Raw genomic sequence first — 8,487 nt, forward strand, 5'->3', positions numbered from 1 at the left:
ATAATGGAGTTCATGAACACTATGAATTGATTATGATTTCCCTTGCAATTCAATTTAACTTGTCAACAAACTAATAAGATAATGCTTCTTTGCAACATCTCTTTTGGGAGAAAAATCATTCAAAAGACAAAGTTGGGAGTTTCCCCTTGCACAAGATGCAGATTAAGTATTCAAACTAAGACAGTGTTGCATGAGAACCTCATATGGAAGAAAATGGAAGGCTCAGATGAAGAACCTTAGAATAACACTCTAAGCATAATATAACTTTACCGAAAGTAAAACATCTTAAAGTTCCAGAATCCACTAAGGCATCTATAGTAACATAACCATGGAAACAAGTGAGAAATTGGATAGAATGTTATTCTAGGTGCCCAGAAAAATAGGCATTGCTTTGAAAGAAATAAATTCTTATGAATTCAAAATCAGTATGATAGGCTGAAGCTAGTTCATGTATCATGTGGAAAGCACTCTGATGTCTCTGCATATTTACAAAATACCATCAATAAAAATAGCCCAGGGTTATAAAAATAAAGTGCATTTTGCCTTAACACCACAATGTTGTTAAACCCTCAAAGAGAAGCATGTTTTAGCTAAATTTTCAAGCTACATAAAAAGCTTCTCAGGATAGAGTGAAAATAAAAACAATTCAAAACTGAGTTAGCACAAGTATTCTACAGCTCTATTCAGACCCTTTAGCCTAACTGGCCCTGAAATAGCATGGCCTACTGTGTAGAGCAAAGGTCTGGGAGTCAGAAATACCTGGGTTCTAATCCTGGCTCCACCACCTGTCTGCTTTGTAATCTTGGGCAAGTCACTTTACTTCTCTATGCCTCAGTTATCTCATCTGTAAAATGGGGATTAAGACTATGAGTCCCATGTGAGACATGGACTGTGTCCAACCTGACAAGCTTGTTTCTACCCCAGCATTCAGTACAGTGCCTGGAACATAATAAATGCTTAACAAATTCTATTTAAAAAAACCAACAAAACAAATAGCATTATCATTAGTGGTATTATTAGTGGTTTCTGCAGGGTTGTTTTTATTCTCTTATCTTTTTGGTTGTGTGAAAAGTGTCAGAAAAATTTAGATTTAACCATAGCATATGTGAGCCCTATGGGGGACGGGGATACAGGGGTTGTTCTAACCTGACTAGCTTGTGTATCTACTCCAGGATTTAGTAGAGTTCCTGGATAGGTAATAGGTGCTTAACAAATACCACCCCCCACCAAAAAAAAAAACAAAGCAGGGCCGTAACGCCAAAAACCAGCAGAAAGTTGGACCACAACCTGAGTTGTCAATGTGTTTTTCATCATCCAGGCTAGCCAATTATTTTCAGGATTCTGGCAGAATCTGGTACCCTAAATCAATTCTCCAATAGATAAATCAATCTCACTGTCGCTCTAGCCCCACCAACCCTTTCTTACGTTTGCCTATTTCACCATAACAGTGGTGGGTCAATAAAACACCGAGGGAGAGATCCCTGCAGTAACCCAATTGGTATAATTATCTCCAGTTTATGAATATCAAAATGAATGGAGAGATATAGGAAATATACTGTACACAACTTTCCAGATTCCTTCATCTGAGGTAAAGCATGGAGAAAAAGAGACTCTAAACAAAGACTGAATTATTTAAAATTGAAGACTGAATCAAAATGCATAACCCAAAGAATGATTTTTCCCCACAGGCACTTGTTCTTTACTGTGATTGTCCTTTGAACAAGCTAATGTGGATATAAAACAGACTGGGAGGAAGGCTCTCTATTTTATGGAGTCCGTCAACACATAAATCACAGATTAAATCAAGACAGAAGAACTTTAAATCAACCCCAGGAACTAGGACTCAAAATTCCCTTACTTGTTGATGAAAGCCATGGTTCCAGCTCTCACAAAACTCTTGAGTTTTTCCTCTTAGCACCTACTTTGGCAGTTACTGATAACCCCAGTAACATCTCTTCTTTTTAACAAGAAAACACAGTCTATGGATCCAAGGTAAAAAGAGTCTACCTGTTGAGGTTAACAGTTGTTTCTTGATAAGGAAATATCAGCTAGTTCTGAAAAATTTCTAAATCTTTCTTAACTTGGAAGTTGAATCAGCAATGAAACACCTCCCCACCCTCATAATAATAATGATAACTGGAGTATTTCCTAAGAGCTTATTATGCATCCCAAACTCTACCAAGTGCTTGGGTAGATACAAGATAATCTAGTTGGGCACTGACCCTGTCTCACAAGGACCTCACAGTCTAAGTAGGGGGTAAAAGGGGCAGTGAATTACCGATTTAGAGATGAAGGAACTGAGGCACAGAGAAGTTAAGGGACTTGCCCAAGAACAAACAGCAGGCAAGTGGCACCAGGATTAGAACCCAAATACTCTGACTCCCAAGCCCATGCTTGACCCTCTAGGCCTGTCTTCCATTCTCCTCACGTATCCCCTCAGTGGAGCTGTGTGCCTGTGAGCACTGCTTCAAAACTAGAAGCTTACCGTGTGTTAGGACTTCATTGTTGGTAATCATCTGCATAACTCCCTTATATTTGCCTCTAGAGAACAGTCATTTACATATTGCAGTTCCTGAAACTATCTCAAAAGCTCTTGATAAGGCTCTTAACCTTTTGAGCTAGAAGACCTTCCCCCTGGATAAGAAGCCTATTATGATTTTGGCTAGCAGATTTCTCATTGTATCCTCAACCAAGGTAGTATAGAATAGGTTGAGCAGCACCAAACCTTCTATTCATCCCTACTTCACTCCGATAGCGGTGGGAAAGGGGACAGACGTGGTTCCTCGACTCTAACACTGCAGAGAATTCTACGAATCTTGGTGAAACCCTGGGCTCAAATCCTGGCTCTGACCCTTCCAGTAAGACCTTGTGTGAGTCATTTAACTTCTCTGGACTTCACTTTTGTCACCTGTACAATGGGGATAAAAATATCTGTTCTCCTTTCTACTTGAACTATGAGCCCCACATAGGGCAAGGACTGTGTTCTTCCTGTTTATCTTATTTGTACCCAAGTTCTTCCCCTATGAGGAGTGCACCTGGAGAGTTCCAGTACTCTACAAGTTTCAGGTATGGAAGGGAGCATCAAACAGACGCACACCCATTCCATTCATAGCTTGGGCAGTGGCTAGTGAGAAGAAGGCAATCTGCTACAAGTCAAAACTCTCCTGTGCTGGGCAGCAGTAGCATGGAACAAGTCGAGGGCAGAGACTCAAGTTTACTGCACGGAGAAGGCAATGGTAAACCACTTCCATATTTTTACCAAGAAAACTCTATGGCTATACTACTAGAACAATTGCAGATGAAGGTGAGGCATTCTGGGAGAGATATGTCTATGGCGACAACTCACCAGCATAAGACAAGACCCCAGTTCTTAGCCCATAGTAAACCCTTAAAACATATGGCAATTATTATTATTATTTACACTTGCTGATGTATCAGATGCTTTGATAATTAGAAATTGGACATAGTTTTGGTATTCTCTGAGCTTTTACTCAGTCAGGGCATCTTCAAATGGCTGCCCATTTCCCTCCACATCAAATATTCCTTACTATTGCTTGGCGGTTCTCCACCTGCTCTCTCCATTATGTAGTATCTCCCCTCATCTACTGATCCTAATTTGCCCTCTTCACTTCTCCTAAACTCAACTGCATCAGTGGCCCACTCCTCCCTTTACCGCTCCCAATCCCTAATCTATTTTCTGCTGTTCTGCTTCACAACTCCCTTCCACAGACCCTAATCTACCAGATCTCCATTCTACCCATCTCCAAAAAAAATCCTAAAATCCAACTCCTGCAATAAGGTTTCCCCAATAAATTCCCAATACTCTGAGTTGTAGCAATCCCGTAGCCATCACTGGCACATATATATCAATCTATACCCCCCCTTATTCAATTTATTTACCCTGATTTCACTGTTTGTTATATTTCATATCTGCAGACTCCCATGGAGTTCAGACTCTTGGGGGCAAGGAATGAGTTTTATGTTTCTTTTGAACTTACCCAAACTCTTAGTATAGTATATTGCTTTCAGGAATTCAATAAGTAGCTTTATAAGAATTCTACCACTGCTCCTTTTTTTTTTTTTTTTTTTACTTAATCCAAGCACATACTGGAATTCATCATTCTAGATTTTCTAATTTATTACAATATTTTAAAACATGATTTGCTTAAACAAAGTATAGTTACCCCGGTCCATTTTACCACAACACATCATTTTCTCCCAAGAGAATGAATATCTATGTTATCCAAATTCTCTGGATAAGTACATTGTATAAGTATGGCAGCTTAAAATGTTGCAAATATGTTGTAACACATTGCTTACTTTTTTCCTTTCAAAATAGAAAGTCCAGGAGTCTTTCTTTTTCTCATTTTAATTACTAGCATAAATAAATTACACACCAGAACAATTTACAATTATCTATTGAAAGGATTTTAAACTTTTCATCTGAACAGTTTCTTCACCACTGACATCCTTCCTGGCCTTAAAAGAATTATATGACCATCCAGATAAAACTATTCTACTGAACTATTTATTATATGTCAGAGAATGACATAAGCACTAAAAACACATACATTGTGAAGGAGGTGTTAGTCCTTTCGTGGGTTAGTACTTCATATAATTCCATTAGCTTTTAATAATCAGGGCTAAACAATTTACCCAGTTCAGATCCCTTTCGTCCACAAAGGGGAAATCCACCAGACATAGTTGATCTGCCCATTTTCATGAGAGAGTTGATGAACATTTGATTGCTTATTAAGCTATGTCATTAGTCAGTAGTGGGGGACAAAAAAAAGATAAGTGAAGAGTTATTTTAACTTCTCGTTGCCATCTGCTCCTTTTCTGGAAAATTAAAAATACTATTCTCTCTTCCCCTTCAACTACATTCTAAGTGTTCGACAGGGACTGCATCTGATTTTATTTTATTGTGTCTACACACTAAGCTTCCCTCGCAGGATCACACCTGGAGAGTTTCCAATACTCTACCAGTCTTGACTAAAGGAGGGAGAGGCAAGCAGAAGAGAGCAGAGGCATATCCATTCCATTCCTAGCTTGATCAGTTGCTAGCAAGTGGGAGGTCATCTGCTACAAGTCAAAACTCACCTGTGCTGGGCGGCATGGGAGAGAGGTGAGGGTGGAGACTCAAGTTTACTGTGCGGAAGGAGCTAATGGTAAACCATTTCCATATTGTTACCAAGAAAACTCTCTGGATCCACTACCAGTACAATTGATGATGGAGTGGGACACTCTGGGACAGGTGTGTCCATGGTGTCGATATGGGTCAGAGATGACTCCATGGCATAAGACAAGACATCACACAGCACAACTTAAGCACTTTACAAGTATACAGTTATCATTATTAAAGAACATCCATATGGCCACCACTGCTGATTAGCTGTTCAAAGAATTTCAATCCCAATGTCCAAGAGCAACATTCATGAGTTGTTAGATAGATAGATCTAATTCTATCCTCTTCCCCCAGAGACCCTGCAAAGTTCACTTCTGTAAGTTGGCAGTTCCAGGACTCTTCCTTTGAAGGGATCAGCCCTTTTCTCAGCCAACGTGTTCCATTTATAATGAGGCAGATTTGAGATACACTTGGAAGCTCCCTCACAAAGATGCAACTCTAATCCCTTGACACAAGAAAATGACACTGCTTGCACTGTCTGGTGGTGGACCCCTCCACTCTCTGAAAACACAAGCTGAACCAAGCTCTATGGGTTAATACTGTGGTGGTGATGGCTACAGTGCTCAAATAAAGCCATCCAAACGATTTCAGGAGACCAGAGATTTATTAGTCTTGCTTTAAATCAACTCTATTGTATTGCTCTCTTCCAAGCAAAGCTTGCACACAGTCAATGTTCAATAAATACTATTGATTGATTGAACATTAAAGCACCACTGAACCATATATAAACAACCCTTGGGAACGAGTGTGTTCTAGAAGAATTGCAGAAACATGGATCTGAAATGCCAGATTCCTTTAGGGTTTAAAAAGGGTCAAACTAATGAAGACATTTCATTCAGTTTTAGTAGTTTTTAATGGTATTTTTCAGTGCTTACCATATGCCAGACACTGTATTAACTGCTGGAGCACAAACAAACTAATCTAGTTGGATATAGTACAGATTCCTTGTGGTGGTCACAGTCTTCATCCCCATTTTAAGGATGAGAAAACTGAGGCACAGCAAAGTTATTTGCCCAAGGTCTAAAATTGGACTTTCTAATCTCACTTATTTTTCAAAGTAGTTAGAAATGCCAAAACCACAAGATATACAAAGTAACATGGGCAGATCATAATAAAGGTCAACCACTGAGAAGATAATGCAGGGAACATGTCTGCCAACACTACTGTGTTGTACTCTACCAAGTATTTAGTATATTGCTGTGCATTCAGTAAACATTTAATAAATAATATTGATTATTTCCTCAATAGAAATTGGATTATCTAGCATTTTCAACACAAGTGCCTATTCTCGAGAACAAGGACAGAGGGAGAAGCAGCCATGACTTAGTGGATAGAACTCGGCCCTGGGAATCAGAAGGACCTGGGTTCTGTTTCCTGATCCACAGCTAGTCAGCTATGTGACCTCGGGCAAGTCGCTTTACCTCTCTGGGCCTCAGTTATCTCATCTGTTAAATGAGGATTAAAACTGTGAACCTCATGTGGGACATGGTCTCTGTCCAACCTAATTATCTCGTGTCTAACCTAGAGCTTAGTACAGTGTCTGGCACAGAGTAAGTGCTTAACAAATGCCATTTTAAAAAAAAACAACAACACAAGAGCAGCCCCAAGTTGTTAGAATGTCACTAATTGGCACTCTAGAGTTAGCCCAGGGTGAAAGAGTGACTATTCCAGGGCCAAATTAATCATCCACTACTCATCAGAGGTTCACCAGTCCTTGGACTATCAAAGATGTTTGGCTAACTCATTCTCTCATTGGCACATGAAATCTGATTGGAACCTAGGCAACTCCCAGTACCTTTTACCAAGATCTGGACTTTAAGAGAAACAGGTGTTTTGTTATATTAAAAATTTACTGAAAATTATGTCAAATTGAGGAAAACAAAATTTTAGGGCAGACTCCATTTAAAAGGTGTTTACATCTCAGAAGATTCAGAAGAAGTATTGTGCTTCTGGGAAAATCCTTTCTGACAAATAACTCACTGGGATGTGGAGGTGATTTTGCCCCAGCCCCAGCCCTGGCTGAGGAGGAGAAGCAGTATTCAGGTTGTCTTAGAAATAACTCACTTTAATAGAAGCCATCTCCCCCATCCAACACCTCCACTATGGCTAAGGATGCAGCCTTTGTTGAATTTGTGCATAGCTTCTTTAAGGTGGTAGGAACATATTTGTATGTTCCTCCTGAGGTCACTGAGTTGACTGATTGAACGGATAGTTACAGGCTATAATTTTGAATACTGTACTGAAATTTTCATCCAGATAAAACCCACAATGACTCTACAGGAACCCATCCTTGTCTCAAAGGCTCTAAGGAAACTAGAAATCATAAACTACGAATCTACAGTCGTTTTGAAATTTTCTTTTCTTTATCTCTCCATAGTTACTATACCTCATCAAGAGGTGAATACCAATAGAGTGAAAAAAGCAGCTTGCACCACACTGATCAATTTCTTTTTTGGTTTATAAATTCACTGTTGCTGGGTGTTCTCTCAGAGATAGTTATTTCCAAAAACAGAAAACTCACATGAGGGAAGAAAGTTTTCACAGAAAATTGTTGGTAGAATCAGGATATTTTTGTGAAGTTTTCTTTATGTCACCATTTCTATTTGTCATCTATGTCAGGTGGCCAGAATCTCTCTAGGTCTCAGTTTCCCCATATGCAAAATGGAGATTTAGTAGTAAAGGAAGATTTTATGAATAAGTTAATTTAGGATAGGGAAATGGTGATCTAGTAAGAAAAAAAAGTACTATTCCCTTGTCCTCAGTGCACACCTGTGATCTTTCATGGTGCCATTCAGTTGTCAGTTTTAAATAACATTTTATTAATAAAATAGTTAATCAAAAAATATACTAAAAACAAAAACGTTCAGTAGAGAGGTGGAGAATAGAGAAGGGAAGAGGAAAAGATAGAAAAAATAGGGAAGTGGGAAGAAAGAACAGAAGACAGAGAGGGAAGATGGAAGAGAGAAGGGAAAAGAGAAATATCATGGGCCTGGCAGTTGGTTGACCTGAATTCTAATCCCAGTTATGCCAGTGTCCTGCTGTGTGACCAGTGACAAGGCTCTTAATCTCTCTGAGCCCCAGTTTCCTCCTCTTCCTATTTATCACCAATGAAATTGAAAGCATTAGAAGTGATGTCCCTAAAATCTCCTATGCTCCTCCCCAATTCCTTCCTCCTTCAGCCATCTCTTTGGCTGTTCCATCCTTTCCAGCATATCTCAAGAGATCTCTTGCCTCTTATTAAATTCTACCCCCTCCACTAGTGCTTCTGACCCCATGTCTTCTCACTTTATCAACAGAATCGC

General features: G+C 39.3%; 1 pseudogene; it reads left to right on the plus strand.

The window, feature by feature from the left end:
• The first annotated feature begins 4,942 nt into the window (after nt 1–4,942).
• Nucleotides 4,943–5,090, plus strand: LOC114807210 (annotated as a pseudogene).
• The last annotated feature ends 3,397 nt before the right edge of the window (nt 5,091–8,487 follow it).

Source organism: Ornithorhynchus anatinus, chromosome X1 (assembly GCF_004115215.2).
Source record: "Ornithorhynchus anatinus isolate Pmale09 chromosome X1, mOrnAna1.pri.v4, whole genome shotgun sequence".
In the NCBI taxonomy this organism is placed as follows: domain Eukaryota; kingdom Metazoa; phylum Chordata; class Mammalia; order Monotremata; family Ornithorhynchidae; genus Ornithorhynchus; species Ornithorhynchus anatinus.